Below are 17,916 nucleotides of genomic sequence, written 5' to 3' on the forward strand. Positions count from 1 at the left end.
ATTTTTTCTATTTCTTTTTCTTCTATTCTGCTATCCCCTGGTATTGCTATGTCGATTATTTTAACTTGTTTTTCTTTCTTCTCAACTACAGTTATATCTGGTGTATTGTGTGGCAGATGTTTGTCTGTTTGTAGTCGGAAGTCCCATAATATTTTTGCATCTTCATTTTCGACAGCTTTTTCAATTTTATGGTCCCACCAATTTTTGGCTACAGGTAGCTTGTCTTTTTTTGCAGATGTTCCAGTGTATCATCCCTGCTACCTTGTCATGCCTTTGTTTGTAGTCAGTCCGTGCAAACTTTTTACAATCTTTGCTGTTTGTTGTTGATTTTTCTACTTTTGCTCTTATTGCATTTGTTCTTAGTGCCTGTCCTTGTGCAGCCAGTATTAAACCCTCAGTTTTCTTCTTCTTCTTCTTCTTCTTCTTCTTCTTCTTATTATTATTATTATTATTATTATTAATTCGATTTCTATACCGCCCTTCCAAAAATGACTCAGGGAAGTTTACAGAGAGAAATAATAAATAAATAAGATAGGATCCCTGTCCCCAAAGGGCTCGCAATCTAAAAAGAAACATCAGATAGACACCAGCAACAGTCACTGGAGGGATTCTGTGCTGGGGGTGGATAGGGCCAGTTACTCTCCCCCTGCTAAATAAAGAGAATCACCACATTAAAAGGTGTCTCTTTGCCAAGTTAGCAGGGGTTAGCACTATTTACATTAGTGCTTATGGTTTAATTGTTCAGAAATTTCTCCACACTCCTAAAAATGAAAAGTCTTCATAATTGCTCAAGGAAGAGATTTTCATTGCACCATTAGATGATTGCCCTTAAGTCTGATGAGAAAGGGATTTGTGCCAAAGTTCTATACGGAGCTCCTCTATATTGTGATATCTAGATGAGGGGGGAGTGGGATTATGGTCGTTGTCTTTTGCCAAATATAAATGCACACAAACAAAATAATATGAGTTATATTGATGAAATTATGAGAATAAAAAACTCAGAATGGTTTTGTTGGTTTTTTAAAAATGTCATTATTGTGCACTTCAAAGTGGAATAACAGGGAACATAACCAATCAAAATGTCTCAGTTGGTCTCTCTCTCTCTTTCTCTCTCTCTCTCTCTCTCTCACACACACACACACACACAACTATCCTTGGGGCTGACTGGACCCACATGCCTTTTAGTTGTCTCTCTGCATATCTGTCTGTAAATGTCAGCAGGCTTGGCTTGCATTTTTGCTTACCAGACCAGACTTTGCTTTATTGATCTCTCTCCCCCTCTATATTCATCTGTCCACCTGGCTCATTTCTTTGTGCAGCTAGCTTTGTCATCACACTCTGTGCCAACATGACTGTATAATGAAACATGTCCTTTGCTATTTTGAATGTTTTTTTTAGCTGCTTCTGGTCGCGTTGGAAGCCAGTTGTCCTCAATGAGTGAAGTTGCACCAAATGCAACTGCAGGAAACAAAGAGAAAACCCAAATGCCATTGTTTCAGCTGATCTGCTCTAGGTGGCACTAGCAGATGGAGCAAAAAACACCCTCCAGCTCTCTTCAGGTAACCCTGGCTTGATAAAGCATTGCCATCTCCCTGCAGCAGCCTAAAGCAGTGTTAACTGTGGCTAGGAAAAGCACCACCCTCTCTCTTTTTGAGTCATGTCTGGTCTATCTAATTGGACAAATGAGTCATTCATTCTGGGTGCCAGTCCTAAAGTGATTACCCAGCAGCTGCTTAAATGGCTCATCAGTGGGATGAGGAGAAATGCAACCTGCAAACATTGCCCCTTTGCAGAGAAAGCAGCAATTGATCAGATGAATTACTGGCAACCAGCCTTTTTGACAATGGGGCCACAAGTCCAGCCAAAGAATGAGAAGGTGCCACTGTAGTGTGCACAGACAGTGGATGACATGATGTTCAGCCTAGCAACTCCATAATGATCCATCCTGGGGCTGCTATGGATTTCAGAGGCAGCCCTCATGCTTTTCTGAAGCAGCATTGAGGCTGTCTTTGAAATCTGAAGTCTCCCTGGGGCAGACCATTATACAGAGATGGTAGGCTGTGCATCATGTCAGCTAGTGTATACACAGCCTTTGTACCTCAGTGTGAGGAGCAGGCAGTGGTAGAGAGGCAGATAGTAGCTGTAGGCCCAACTCTATGGTATAACCAGGCCCAGAGGCCTTCCTGCCTTTGTCAAGGCCTGCTACGAACTTCAAATGTTACGAGGTATTCCTTGATGCAAGTTTGCCACTCATGGGATAAGAAATGCAAAGCAAATGCTTCGCTTACTCAGTTATGGCTCCTCAAAAATAATGGTGGTGGGGTGAAGAGAGGCAGCTGCAGAGTGGAGCGGAGAAGATGTGACTGGGTCAAAAAGGGGACTCTGTAGAAGGAAAGCAGAGCTGCAAAGAGACACTGAAAGAAGACATCCTATGGTATCCTAAACAAAAAGTTTTTGTCTTGAAAATAAGCTCAGGGCCAAACTAAGTGATACATCTATTGCATGACTGGGACGCAGGGGCTTGATTTTTCAAACATAAATAGAATGTACAGGGGTACCCAGTCCTCCACAGCAGAGGGGGTTTAACTCCTTACCCCCTCCCCATCATGTCTTGATCTAGGTAACCCACCCCCATATATGTGGCTTCTATTTGATTCAAGAGAAACAGTCCTATTAGAGTCAATCGGAGCTTTCTTTCATGTCAAATAATAGTTATTGGCAGTGGGAGGGAAGGTTGATCTGAACTGTGGTGGGGACAAATGATTAAAATGTCCCTTTTGCTGCAATTGTGATCTGGATTGGGTACCCTCATGTGTTCCATCTACATTAGGGATGTGCTCGAAGCATTTTGCGCACATGTGGGGCAGCATAGAGTAAAGAAAAGAAGTAAGACAGGTCATACCTGTAGCTGGGGCTGATGGGAGTTGTAGTTCAACAACATCTGAAGGCTCCCAGTTTGGGAACCACTGCTCTGGAGGCTTATTTTCTGCTACCTTCCAGGCAAGAGAGCATGAGCTTCTTCACATTGGTGTAGCAAAAGTGGGGCTGCCCAACACCTTCAGGAAGCCAATATCCAGATCTACCTGCCAACCGCATCTCATAACTCCAGTCCCTTATACACTTCCCCCTCTTCCTATTTGAGCTTTGAAGAGAATGGGTAACCTAGATGAGTATTTGTTGAACTGTGTTCCTCAGTCCTTTTGATAAAGTTCTCATCATCAAGGGAGGGAAGGAGAAATTCCCGGACACCAAGTTAGAAACCCAAGAAAGGCAAATATTAGGGATTTTTGCAGGCCTCTCAATGAACCTTTTCCCTGCTTTTCTGTGTTTCATTACATTATTGTCCTGCCCTTCCTCCAAGAAGGTGTGTTCGTCAGATCTTCACTTGACCATTTTATCCTTAGAACAACCCTGCAAGGTGGACTATGCTGAAAGAGAGTAACTTGTGAAAATCTGAACCTGGCTCTCAACATTCTTGTTTTTAATGCCTGCATTGCCATTCTTTCAACATAATCAAGGCAGCGTGCAATCATAGTAAACCATTATACATCACAAAACAGTTTTAAACAATCTAATGTTTATTATATGCAAATATATTACAACAAACAACAACATAAGAATTAAATCTAGTGGAACACCCACTCTTTTCAATTGGAAAGTACTGGAGGGAGAGCATCTTGGCAAGCTCGAGGTATTTTGGATGAAAATTGCCGTGATGAGGAGATTCTTTTCAGAGCCCGCAACAAATTAAAAATTATCACTGTTAATTAAATCTCTTCAATTAACAATTTAAATAGAATTTGAAGAAAGGGGGCTATAAATAATATTATGGGTGTATTGATTATGGAGGGAGGGCTCAAGAAGTTCTCACCCCATCTCATCCTACCAATTACTGTAGTTTTACATGGAAGAAGGCTGGGACTTAGCAGCTGCCCTCATCTGTAACAGAGAAACTCTCTATTTGTCCGTTTGACCCACAAACACATAGAGCTTATTTTTTTCACCAAAGATTCCAGTTACAGACATCTGCAGAATTGCTTTTTGAGCTAACTAAAGGAGACCAGTCCTTAAGAATGCATGCAGGCCTCCTAAGAAGAGCTGGCAACTCTTACCCAAATTGTCCTTATTATTTTATATTGATTGATTGATTTAGCATATTTGTATACCACCCACTACTGAAGTCTCTAGGTGGTTTAAAACATTAAAAACAAGCCACAAAATTTTAAAACAATTTAAAACATAAAAGTTCAAATTAAAATAACTACCCATAAAAACCACTAAATAGCTAGAAAGCTTGGTTGAAGTGATGTGTCTTCTAGGGATTTGCAAATCAATTTGGATTTGAATTGATTTGACATGAATCTAGTCAATTCAGGTGATTCGAGCTCAAAACGAATCTGCCCAGACACTCCTGGAGCTCGATTCGAGCTCGAATTGAATCATGCCAGATACGATTAAAATTGATTTGAGATTTAGGTTCCTCCTATTAATTCCTCCAGATTCTCAGCTTTCATTTTTTTAAAAGCTAAGCTCTAACCCTTGTAGAAGTGGGGCTATGAAGCAAAATGTGTGATCACTATTTTTCAATTGTTTGGATTCTTTTGATGTATAATAACTTTTCCTCAGTGAAGAGGATTCATTACACACCTTCATTTCTTCTATTCATTTTGACTGTCTTTGGACAGTGACAACTGTCAACTGTAATGTGCCATCTACATGCCCCCCTCCACAAGGCAGTGGGGTACAACTCAGTTCATGTTCTAGGAATTTTTTCAAGTGTTTAGACTCTTTGATGTCTAATAACCTTTTGTCATAATGAATCCCTATGAGGATTCATTTCATACCAAAGAGTCTAAACACCTCAAAAATTCCTAAAATATAAACTGAGTACCCCAGTGGCTTGCAGGTTGTGGGGTAGTTGACACATTGGATGCCAATAATTCCCCACCCCCACCTGCAAAGCAGTGGGGTCAAAATGAAAAAGAAATGAAGGTGTGCAATGAAGACACCAAAGAATCTAAACACTTCAAAAATTCCTAAAAAAAGAAACTGAGTACCCAGTGTGTGTGTGTGTGTGTGTGTGTGTGTGTGTGCGTGCGCGCGCGCACGTGTGCGGGGTGAAGTTGGCACATGGCACTTGGCAGTTGGTGCTCCAAATGAACAGAAGAAATGAAGGCATATAATGAAGGATTTCTTAACCTTGAGGCCCCAGATGTTGTTGGACTTCAACTCGCATCATCCCCAGACATGGCCTATGTGGCTGAGGATGATGAGAGTTGTAGTCCAACAACATCTGGGGCCCCAAGGTTAAGAAATCCTGATATAATGAATCCTAATTGGGATTCATTATGAGGAAAGGTTATTAGACACCTATCTAAACACTTCAATATTCCTAAAAAAATAAATGGTGTACCCCACTGTCTTGTAGGTGTGTGAGGGGGTAAGGTTGGCACATGGCAGTAGGCAGTGTCCAATGACAGTCAAAATGAACAGAAGAAATGAAGGTGTGCAATGAATCTTCATAGTGATTCATTATGAGGGAAAGTTATTATACACCAAAGAATCCAAACACTTGACAAATAGTGACTGCACATTTTGCCCCAGAACTGCACTTCTACAAGGGCTGGAGCTTAGCACTTTAAAAAAAATTAAAGCTGGGAATCCTTGTTATTTATTTATTTATTTATTTATATAACATATTTTTATACTGCCCAAAACTTACATGTCTTATGGTTACATCTGTTAGGGTTGAGACAGGGCAACTTCAAATACCCATTATTTCCTATGGCAGAAATATACAAAATCAGTAAAAACTTTTTTTTAAAAAATCAACCAAGTGCCCCGCTGCCTTCAGATTTGGGTGGTAGATGATACACATGGGGATCTACGTATCACTCAAATTTGGTGCCCCTAGGACCTTTAGAAGTGGGCCAAGTTGATCCAAATATGAATCAAATCAGATCCAACTAGAATCAAAACTGATCAGATTTGAGTTTGCAGATTCAGGTTTGAATCAAATCTGGCTGATTCGATTTGACCTCAAATCGAATCTCAAAAAATCAATTCGTCCACATCCCTAGTGTCTTCAGCTGTTTCCTAAAAGTCAACAGGGATGGAGCAGCTCTAAGCCAGCATGGTCTAGTGGTTAGAGTGCTGGACTAGGACTGGGGAGACCCGAGTTCAAATCACCATTCAGCCATGATACTAGCTGGGTGACTGTGGGCCAGTCACTTCTCTCTCAGCCTAACCTACTTCACAGGGTTGTTGTGAGGAGAAACCTAATCATGTAATACACCGCTCTGGGCTCCTTGGAGGAAGAGTGGGATATAAAATGTAGTAGTAGTAGTAGTAGTAGTAGTAAGAAGCAGCTCAGCAGGAAGTAAGAGATTTATACACCTTTTCCTAATCAGAACCGTCATCCAAATATGGTAAACCTTCTTTACATGTTTGATGATCAGCTCTTGTCAAGGTTCCTCATTCCGAGCATATGCCTAATTGGCTATTTCATTTGTCCATGAGCTCAGTTCATGTTTCCCTTCGTGCCTCCCCGCAATACATTTTTTTGCTTCTAATTAGCTGTGTGACACCTGTGGTTCCACACACCCACCCACTCGGTTCTATGTGGAAATCCTCGCCCCAATGTACTGTGTTGTAAGGCCTATACTTCCTGAACAGTGATTACCTGACAGCAAGACATCTGTGCCTGGAACTGTATGTGACTAGGGTCCAGAGACATAAGGCCTGCTTCTTTAAAGCAAGCGTTTTTAAGCCACTTCAAATTGATCCCTCTTATCCATACTATCACCTATCTTATCAATGTTTTCTTTATCAATAAATTCTACATCTTAGAATTTGCTTAGAGAGTCATATTCAAATATGAAGCTCTCTAAGTTCAAGGCCAGACCTTCTGGCAACACAACAAAGCCACTGGCACCGCTCTAAGTAGCCCACCTCTATAGCAGAAATCCCTCTTCATCTTCCTGCCTTCTATCCCATTTCTTCTCCCTCTGCCAAGTTCACTGCAGTGTTCTCACTCACTGCTGACCCAGGAGCAAAGATCAGAGTTCAGATGTGAAAGAAGAGCCAGATAAGAGGGCAGGGGATGAATGAACATTGGGGATGAATGAGTGTGTGTCAAAGGGAATACGGACTGGCATTTGGTTCCTGGCTTCGGGCTCCAAAATGTCTTGGGTGAGCCCTAACTAGGAGATCTTGGGCCAGTCATTCTCTTTCAATTTAACCTACCTCACAGGGTTGCTGAGAAGATAAAATAGAGTGGGGAGAACGTTGAACTCTGCCCTGAGCCCCTTGAAAGAAGGACAGAATAGAAATGAGAGAAAACAAAACCAACACCAACTGTTTTTTGTTTCCCTTCAGCCAAGACAGACGAGTGTGATGTGAGATTCATTTTGGGGCCAGTCCAATTTAACACCAAAGTGAATTTCTGTGAGAACTCACCTCAGGTTTTGAAATGGTAAAGCTCTGGAATGGCATGACTCTAAGATGTTAAAAGTGAAATTTGGATGCTCAGGGCTTGCTGCATCAAAGAGCTCTTTAATCAAGCATTATTGCCAGTTCTGTGCCTCTATAATTCTATTATCTACCATTGTAACACAGAGATTTCTGGATTAAATTTGAAACTTCCACCATACACATATAATACCTTATCTTTTAATACCTTATCTCCTGTGGTGCCCCTTCTTAAATAAATCTTCAGACAGGAAGAGGCTCCTTTTCAAAATGACACTGAGAAAACAATAGTGCTAGGTAACATGCAGAGATGTCACATTATCTCAGTACAAAACGCACATATTTGCTCTTTCAAGTATAGTATCCTAAACACCCAAGTTTGAGAATACTATCACAAGGTCAGGAAGGAGTAAGTAAGTAAATTTATTGTATCCACTGGTCATAACACAAAACACATACCACACAAACAGAACAGAAAGTCTTAATAAAATAATTAAAAAATAGTGAACTAAAATACCTATCTGCAGTTACAGCAATAAATATAGCATATAGAGTAAGACTAGACCTAAAACTACAATTTAGAAGAAGGCTTAGTAGATATAAATCCCTTTCTAAGTTTGAAAGACAATAAAGCAAAAGTATCAACTAAGTAACTAACATGTGTAGGCTATTCACACACACATGGAGGAAACCGGGCTAAGGGAGCCCAGCCTGGTTTCCCCCATGCGCGTGAGCCACCAGGAGCCTTGTGGCTCCCAGCAGTAGGGTTGTGCATGGAACCGTCTGGCCCAGTTCGGTTCAAGGCCGGATTGGCCTCGAACGGAACAGGGCCAGTTCGGTCCGGCCCCCATCAAACCCCCACCCCCAGTCCAGTCTGGCAGGTCGGCAAACTTTTTTTTAAAAAAAAATTAAATGTAGGCCTCACAGAGGGCATTTGTGCATGTGCAGCGGCGGCCAAAGTGGCCACCGCTCAGCTTTACAGAGGTCCAAAAGGGCCAAAAAGACTATCTTTACCCGGCCGCAGCAGTGATGAGGAAGGCTGGCGGGGGGGAGGGAACCCTCGCGGACCCCCCTGCAGCTACAGCAAGCCCTCCGAAGGGGCTACAGGTAGTTACTTTACATTTAATTTTTTTCTTTAAAAACAAAAGGTTTGCAGACCTGCCAGACCAGACCAGCGGTTCAGTTCCGGTCTGGATGGAACTGGGGTGTGTTTGTGTTGGTTTGATCACAAACCCCCAGACTGAATCGTTGGACTGTGGACCGCCGGACTGGTTCTGCACATCCCTACCCAGCAGTTAGCCCACTTAATTGCCCCCCCCCTTAAATGAGGTCAGTGGAGCGAGCGTTTCATTAACCCCGTTTAGTTGATTGTGAGTCACCATGGCGTAGATCCATGCTGTGGCGACTCACAACTAGACCCCCAACCGGGAGGCAACAGGAAGCCTCCCAGCCTGAGGGGTCTCCCAAAAATGCCCCAAATACTTGCGCAGGGCATCCTGGGTCTTCCGGAGACTGGATGGCCCCCAATCCCTACTACCCCTACTGGCTCCGTGACGGAGCCAGTAATCATGTGGGTGGCCGATTCAGCTGCCCGGGGCAAGCTCCCTGCTTGTCTGTGGGGAGAGAAGCCCGCTCTCCCCACAGAGCCCAGTTAGGCTCTACAAATGGAGCGTGTGTAGAGCCTCATGGAATCACATCCACAAGATGGTAATTTAAACATTCCACATCAGAGTCCTTAGATTTTTTTAAATTTATCAATAATCTGCCTCAACATTTCCCCCCTTATCACATAATAAAAGGGGCAGTGTAGGTCATAGTGGATAATGTCCTTCTCTTGAACTGAACCACAAGGTTCAGTCAGTACCAAGGTGGAAACTCTGAGGACTGCACCGCAGCAGCATCTCAGCTAGCATCCAGCTCAAGGAGCCAATCACAGATGTTTTCTCTGCTCCAAGACCCTGGAGCTCAAACTAGGAGCCTTGGGACCTAAGAATGGGACCTTGCCTTGTGAGTACCATGATTCAGACCTTGGAGAGTTCTGCAGAAAGGAATATGCACCATTGGCCTCTGCAGTTGGTCAGTAGTGTGAGGCCCCTGGACTGGTCAGTATGAATAGAAATACTAGGAGGTTGCCCCTCTGCCTTTGCTTGGTCAATAAAGCAGCATCTTCTGCTTTCTGGCTGCTGCTGCTGCTACTACTACTACTACTACTACTACTACTACTATGACAATGACAATGACGTATATTTATATGCAACTTTTCAACAAAAGTTCCCCAAATGGTGTGTGTGTGTGTGTGTGTGTGTCCCTTTCCCCAAAGGGCTTGCACTCTAAAAAAGAAATATGATAGACACCAGCAACAGCCACCTAAGGGATGCTGTGTGAGGTTGGATAGGGCCAGTTGCTCTCCCACTGCTCAGTAAAAAGAATCTCCACTTTAAAAGGTTTGCTCAGTTTGCAGGGGAGAGCTAACTTCTTGCTTTTCCACCTTCCCACTGAAGTGATCTAGGTCTAGAGTTGGATAGAACTATCCATAGTCTCTAGCCTGGCCCTGACAGATATGTGGGAAGACTGAAATATCTGTGGAAATGAAAGGACAAGCTTCACCCATCCTTAATGCAATGAACTTTTCTCTCTGCTTCTATTCCTCCCTCTCTGTTTCCCATTCCCATCTGCCAATGTTAAAACATTCAAACTCTAGGCTTCTGTCTCAAATCCCCTCTTCAGTCAAAATGGCCCTTTTTGTTGTAGTATGCTTTATTGTGCACCTGCACAGTCAAGGCACATTGCTTGACATTAAATATAATGCAGTGGGCGTAGCTGCTGTTTGGTGCAGGAGCTGTAAAATTTGAACATGCCTCACTAGTTGACCGGTTGCCCGGGCAGCAGTAGAGGGGATGCTGAGAAATTTCCCTTAATGGTCTTGTTACACCTGCTTTGATTGTAAAGAATTGCAAGCATTTCTGCCTCTTAATATGGTGGAGCAGGCGAACCGTGCCTTCCGAGGAGGATATGGAGACATAAAGAAACTAAATTAATCATGTATGATTTTCCATGCTCATACAGATGTTCAAAGTTTGAGCACCACCCTCAGTGCACAACATTCAGCCCATTCCTACCCAATATTACTGTAATTTGCTTCATAGCATGCAGTACACATAAACTAGCAGATGATTTTACACACACACACACACACACACACACAAACACACGCTGTGCATTCCAACTGGAGTTGCTGCCAAAACATCATCACAATTCAAAGTGGAGGGTCCTTTCTCAGGAGAAACATCTGCAGAAAGTTGAGGGAAGCCAAAAGAGTTTTGATAAGAAAAGCAACATTTCTCAGAGAGGTTTAACACACTCCTTGTTGAAATTGTCCCATGGGTTACTTTGATCTAAGATCTGAAGCCATCAAGCCAATTCTTAAAGCAAAGTCTGTATGTAACATGGGATAAATCTGCATTGACATCATACAAATTATGAAGCCCTCCAGCTGCAACTCTGTACAGCACACATGGAAAAGGGACCATAAGGGATGGGTGTGCATCCAACTTTCATCTGTAACTTCACACTAGTACATCAGAGAGGCTCTTTGAGTTTGTCAAGGAACACAACAACTTACTCTGCATTCAGTCCAACTGGTGCTGATAATCTTTGTTCCCTTTTCTAGAAATGGTTCACTTGTATCATAGCCACAAATGCCATTGCCGTATTGTCAGCATTCAGTGGCCACAACAATCCAGCCTCCAGAATCCCAATTTTCAGTTATAGGTCAGTCTTTAACCTTTTCCATTCTTTTTTTAAAAAAAAATTAATTAAGTGATGTGTCAGGGAATTCAAAGCTGACATCTCCTGCAATGTCCAACTTTGCTTCAGTGTGGTACACAATATATAGGCTACTGACAAGAGTGATCGATGACTTGTGGCAGCTCTTCCATCTTGATTGCACTTGATTTGTCAGCAGCTTCTGACAGTCTGGGAGTTGGGTATTGTAATTGCTAAATAGGACCGTAGAGAACATACCTACATTGGCTAATTAGTGGTTTCCAACCCTCTGGTGTCATCTATTGTGGGTAAGTACCACTAATCCATATTTATAATGTTGGGTTTTATATGGAAAATGTGGGTGCCATCCTGAAAAAGGAGGGTAGCCTGTTTGAGCTATTCACACAATCATTGTTGACATTATGAACTCAACACTGGTTGATTATGGTGTGCTGCACTGAAGTGAAAGCTTCAGTGCATAAGCCTGCCTAGTGTCTTATGCAATGAAAGGTTCATTCAACTTTTTCAAATAGCTCTTAAGGCATGACAAGTAGTGATTTAGAACTGGAGTGGAAAATTCACAATATTAGTTTGATCTAGCATATCAGCTCACCAGGGTGGCTGCAAAGAAGCAGGAATCAGCATTTATTGGCTTAACCAAGTAAAATGATCAAGTACAATGTTCAAATCATGGGGGAAATGAAATCCACAAGTCCCATCCCTTGACTCCTCCAGTTTCATTTACTTATTTATCACATTTATATACTCCCTGATATGTGTATCTCTAGATGGTGTACACAATTTAAAACACAATATAAAACAGTAAAAACAATTAAAACAGTTTCACAAAATAAAAGTTAAGAATTTCATGAGGATAAAAACAATTAACCAGTTTAAAATGTAATTTCAGTTAAAAGCCTGAGAAAAGATGTGTGTCTTGAAGATCTTCCTAAAAGCAATCAGAGATGGAGATGCTCTTATTTCAACAGGGAACATATTCCAAAGCCCCGAGGCAGCCACAGAGAAAGCCCGGTCCTGAATTGCTACCAAATGAGCCAGTGGCAACCATGATCAGACCTCTCCAGCTGATCTTAGTGGGTGGCAGGGTTCATGACAGAGAAGGCGCTCTCTTAAGTACCTCGAACTCATGCCATTGAGGGCTTTATAGGTAATAACCAGCACTTTGTATTTCACTCAGAAACATATCAGCAGTCAGTGAGATTATTGTTTACATCAGTGTTACATGGTCCCAGAGATTAGTCTGGCTGTAACATACTGTACCAATTGTTATTTCCAGACTATCTACAAAGGCAGCCCCATGTAGATTGAATTACAGTAGTCAAGCCTGGAGGTTACCAGCATATGCACCACTGTTTTAAAGTCATTTACCTCCAAAAAGGGACATAGCTGATGTATCAGCCGAACCTGATAAACAGTGCTCCTGGCTAGGGATGTGCAAACTGGCTTAAGGTTGAGCCGGTTCCCCATTGACTGGGCTTGTTTGATGGCTTGCCCTCTAGCCAAACAGAGCCCAGTTTGATTGGTTAGGCTAGGCTTCGAGCCAACCTCCCACCCCAGCTGGTTTGGGGGTTCTAAATATGAGGAGAAATTCATCCGGCAGCCTCTGGGGTGCTGCCACAGCTGTGTGGGGTGTCTCAGAAAGTCCCCCCTCCCCCCATCAGCCTCCCTACAGTCTTCTTTGGGTCATTAAGACCCATTTTCAGGCCTTTCTGGCCCTCTCCCAGCTTGCTTTGGCCATTTTTGAAGTCCGCATTGGCCATTTGTGTATCCAGAAAGGCTTGAAAAAGACCGGGGGTGGCCAGCGGAGGAGGGGGAACCTTCTGAGATGACACCCCCCCCAAGTTTGGATGACTCGCACGTGGTGGTAAGTATGATTTTTTCTTTCACATTTAGAACTGGAGCCAAGCTGGAGGGTGTTTAGGGGTGTGCAAAACTGAACATGCTCAGTCCGGTTTGAGTCCGGTCCAAACTCAATCCAAACCAAGCCAGCTAGTTTTGTGCATACCCCTACTCCTGGCCACTGCCTCAACTGCCAATCCAGAGACAGTTTTGGATCCAGGAGCACTCCCAAACTACTTACCTGATCCAGGAGCACTCCCAAGCTACATACCTGATTATTTTAGTCAAATAATCATCCCCATAGCTTCAAAGGGGCCAAGAGGGCTTGATTCACCCTCCTGTAATTCTCACATTGTCCTAGCATAGCATAACAGATCAAAGGTTGGCCCTGGAAGAGGAATCTTCCCAGTCTAAATCTAATATGTAATCACTACACCATATCATCTTTCTACTGATTGTGTGTTGTGATTTTCCATTTGCAAATTCATGGTTTAAGCATCTGAGTAAGAATTTCAGGTCAGTTTTTAATGTCTGCTTAGAACAGTGGAATGTGCAATATATCTCTGCTAATTATGGTTATATGGAATGACTCAAAATCTTACACAGATCTACTTTCTCATAGCACTTGGTGCTTAAAAGCAGAGAAATACGAACTTCAAAATCTAAATTGTTTTAGCTGAGACTCCTGATTTATCATGGAATTTGGAATGTGCATACAGCCACATGCATGCACACACAAAGAAACACTCATGTTGTTTAGCAAAATGTGCATTTTTATTTTTAAATTTTTAAATTCATATTTGACATGCAGCTTTACATTAAAAATATGATTGGAATTCTGCATACATTGACTGGGTTTGAGGGTTTAATTTTGAAGGACAAGTTGACAGAAGCCAATTCTTGGTATCTACAGTTTTTGCATTACTACTGAATTTTGCTTAAAGTGAAGTTTTGAGGCAAATCTGGAGGCTTTCTTCGTCAAAATATCCACAGCATTTTGAGAGAAGCAAAAAAGAGTTTTGAAGAAAAAAACCTAGTAAAATTCCTCGGAGCATTCTGCACAATCACTACTCTGTGTGTGTGTGGGGGGGGTGTCTGTGAGTTGTTTTAACTGTTACTAAATATGTGTGATTTTGAAGTTATGAGCTGACAGCAATTGGAATGATAAACATTATGAGTACACCTAATGGACCCTGGAGTGCTGACACACTCAGTAGCTGCCCAATTGCTTTGAGAGCTGGGAAATTACTTAATAATGGAGCACAGCAGTATTATCTCAATCTCTCCTGTGCAGCCTTTGTGTGTGTCATTGTAGCATATCTATGCCTTCTCCCCCAACCCCCTCCATCAGCACTGCACAACTTTGGACCCACCAAACTGAAATCAGCCTTCTAACCATGCTGGCACATTTGCCAGGTGTTTGACACCACCTTGTTTTTTGCACCCCAAGCAGGAAACAAAAACAGAGACCTTGTTGAGCCCCTAGTGGACTGTCGTACTGGCTGATAGGCTCTTGTTTGTTTGTTTATTTGTTTACATTTATATCCCGTTCTTCCTCCCAGGAGCCTAGAGTGGTGTATGACTTACTCACAATCTCCTCACAACAACCCTGTGAAGTAGGTTAGGCTGAGAGAGAAGTGACTGGCCCAGAGACACCCAGCTAGTCTCATGGCTGAATGGGGATCTGAACTCGGGTCTCCCCAGTCCTAGTCCAGCACTCTAACCACTACACTAGATAGAGCAGCTCCATCCCTGTTGGAAACAGCTGAAGACACTAGGGATGTGCACGAATTGTTCCACCTGTTCAATTTCTTCCTGCTGATGGTGGCAGGGCCAAGTTTATTTATTTATTTAAATTTTTAAATTTATTTTTACATTTTATATCCCTGCTCTTCCTCCAAGGAGCCCAGAGTGGTGTACTACATACTTAAGTTCATCTCCAGGCACCATCCTCTGCCACAGTAATTGCCACTAAGTTCCACACCAATCTCAGACTTCATCCTCAGATCTGTCAGGCAATACTTAAAGCAACCCTGCACATGTCAGCCATGTCTTGATGCTATACTCATCATGAATTGATATGTAAAGTCACCCTTAGAGGCGATTCTCACAATTGCCAGGAATGGGCAAAGAGGGCACGGGGGGAAGACTGCTGTCAACTTACCTTCCCCCAAAACGACCAAGCAGGCTATCTTTGGTGCGACTCCCATGCACCCACACATTCCACACTCCATGAACTAGCGCAGAGGGATCTCCAGCCAGAACTTGTTCCGGCTGCTCGTATCCCACAATGCACTGTGCAACATGTGCGTTACACTGGGGGATTCCATGTTTCATCAGGCTGAACTCAGCCCGACAAGACACAAAATACCCGGCAGGCAGGTTAAGGATGAACTTGTACCCTTAACCTCAGCTAACAGCCAGGTTGATTTGGAGGGTTAGGTGGGCACGAAGCAGAGGGATCCATGGGGATCCCACCTCTTTTCATGACCAGCCTAACCCTGTCTGAGCTGCCCCAGCCTGGGTAAGGCTAGCCACGAGAACAGCTTCTTAATCTCATCGGTTATGTGGTTATTCTAGACCTGAAGGAGGTATATAGCAGTACACTAGCATTAGCAGAAGGGCTGCAGTTTAATGGTAGAGCTTCTGCTTTGCATGCAGGAGGCTCCCAGGTTCAATTCCCGGCATCTCCAGGTAGGACTGGGAACAACCACTGTCCAAAATCCTGCAGAACTGCTGCCAATCAATGTAGACAATTCTGACTTAGACCAATAGCTGACATGGGAGCTATTCTGATAATCAGTGGAAAGTGGACTAAGGGTGTTTAGCCTGATTTCCACTGATCATGAGACTCACTGGGCTTGCAGCCGAGCCCGGTTGAGTCAAAGTGGGTCACCCATTTATGTAGCCCTCCCCTAAGCCTGAATTAGTGGAGTGAGCACTCTGCTAACCCGGGCTTCCAGATCGTGAGTTGCTGTGGCGCGGCTCCACGCTGCGGCGACTCACAAGTAGACCCCCAGAGGGGAGGCGAAAAGCCGCCTCCCAGCTCCAGGGGTCTCTCCAGCATGCCCTGTGCGCTTGCGCAGGGCATGCTGAAGCTTCTGGGGGCCAATCGGCCCCCGCTCCCCCCAGCACCCACCAGCTCCGTTATGGAGCTGGCAGTCGTGTGGGCGGCCAGTTTGGCCGCCCAGAGCGTACTGTCTGCTCATGTGCGGGGAGAACAGGCTAAGCCCACTCTCCCTGCTCAACCTTACAAGTAAATGTCTTTCGAGGATTACAGCATTAATCAGGCCACCCTAAGGAGGGTATTACATAACAGTAATACCACGTTTGAGAAAGTCTTGGGTACTACTAGACTTTACTTCTTGAAAAGAGTTTCTAGAACAAGACCTTCCTGAAAGTTCTGAGATCAGAGAGGGTCATTTGGGAAGAGATGTTTCTGCATACTGACACAAGCATTCCCATGTCACTCTCGGTTTTTATTTTGGAGATGTTTGTTTTGATGTTCATTTTAGAGTTGATGCTCTGGAATTGCTGTGCTTAAAAGTGGCTGGGCCAGTCATACCAAAACAATGCAGATTATTTTACAGAACTATAGTATCTCACAACATTATAAACACAGAGACAGAATGTGCCAAATTATCCAATTTTATTCTTCAACAACCCCCTGCTCAGTTCAGGAAACTACAGCAGCAGAAGGCAACCATATGTATTACTAGATTTATATCCTACTCCTCTTTAGAAAGCTGTGACCAACTGACATGCACTCCCCAGTAGTGTAGGTAGGGGAGAGGGGGCCCGTGTTCACCCCTCTCCCTGGGAGCCCTTTGGAGTGAGGGAGTTAATGAAGAAAATAGGGAGGGGTGGAGCTGGAGGGTCCTCAGGAGCTGGGAGCCCTGGGTACTTTGAACCCATCCACTCAATTATAGCTACATCCCTGACTCCCAAATTCTGCCACCTAGGTTCTTCTCTGACCCACATCTACTTTGTATGATAATCCTATAGCCAGGGACGTAGCAAAGTTGGAAGTGGCCCTGGAGCAAGATTTGGGGATGGTCACCCACCCACCCACCTGTCAGCCTGTCTTCTTCACCACCCCAGCCTGGCCAGCCAATTGACCAACTTCTGCTTCACTGTCTGGCTGCCCAGCCATCTTTGCCATTGTTGTGCCTATGCACTGGTGCAGCCTAATGATGCCACTAAGCTGGCATACAGGTGCAGGCTCAGTGGCATTCAGCTACAGATGCCAATGAGAACAGGAAACCTGTTCTCACTGGAATTGAGGCAGCCCTGAGATAGTGCCCAGTGTAGATTTGGGGTGTGAGGTAGGCAGCTGGCGTCCCCTCAAGAAGGGGAGGGGCAGTGGAGGCCGTGCTGCAGCCACACTGCCTGTCACAATTGTCCCTATGCCGCTAGGTATTCCCAGAACATTCACCAGATTTATATCAAACCCCTGGCTAGAAAATAGGATGCAGATAGGATGATCCATGTCCACACATCTTTCAGTGACCAACGCACACAAACCTGATTATATAAAATAGCACATAATTTATTCTTTACAGCCTCAACTCAGGAAAATCTTATTGACAAATCAGGCTTTTTTCCTAGACCCTCAAACACAATAAAAGAGGAGCTTATACAACCCGCCAAGTATGTGGGCACACTGGTATTTATTGTGATAAATGTTGTTTATATACACACCGCCAGGAAATGAACTGAGACTACAGCTTGCTCGGTTGCATTTTTAATAGTAGAGGATTTGAACAATCACTAGGCTAAAAGGTATATGGAGATTAATAGGGTTCATTTTCCTTAAGAAGG

At 43.6% G+C, this 17,916-nt stretch overlaps 1 long non-coding RNA gene across 3 annotated transcripts in view; it reads left to right on the forward strand.

Annotated features, from left to right (window-relative positions):
* Positions 1-2,233: 2,233 nt before the first annotated feature.
* The window catches only part of LOC128349068 (uncharacterized), a 57,228-nt gene continuing 41,545 nt past the window's right edge, over positions 2,234-17,916 (forward strand). For 2 of the 3 annotated variants that reach the window (XR_008318533.1, XR_008318535.1), the window contains exon 1: positions 2,234-2,434. This is a non-coding gene — a long non-coding RNA (uncharacterized LOC128349068). Of the gene's footprint in view, positions 2,435-11,140; positions 11,242-17,916 lie in introns of all 3 variants that reach the window. The other variant, XR_008318534.1, reaches the window with a different exon arrangement.

The sequence above is a fragment of the Hemicordylus capensis genome, chromosome 3 (genome assembly GCF_027244095.1).
Source record: "Hemicordylus capensis ecotype Gifberg chromosome 3, rHemCap1.1.pri, whole genome shotgun sequence".
Lineage (NCBI taxonomy): Eukaryota > Metazoa > Chordata > Lepidosauria > Squamata > Cordylidae > Hemicordylus > Hemicordylus capensis.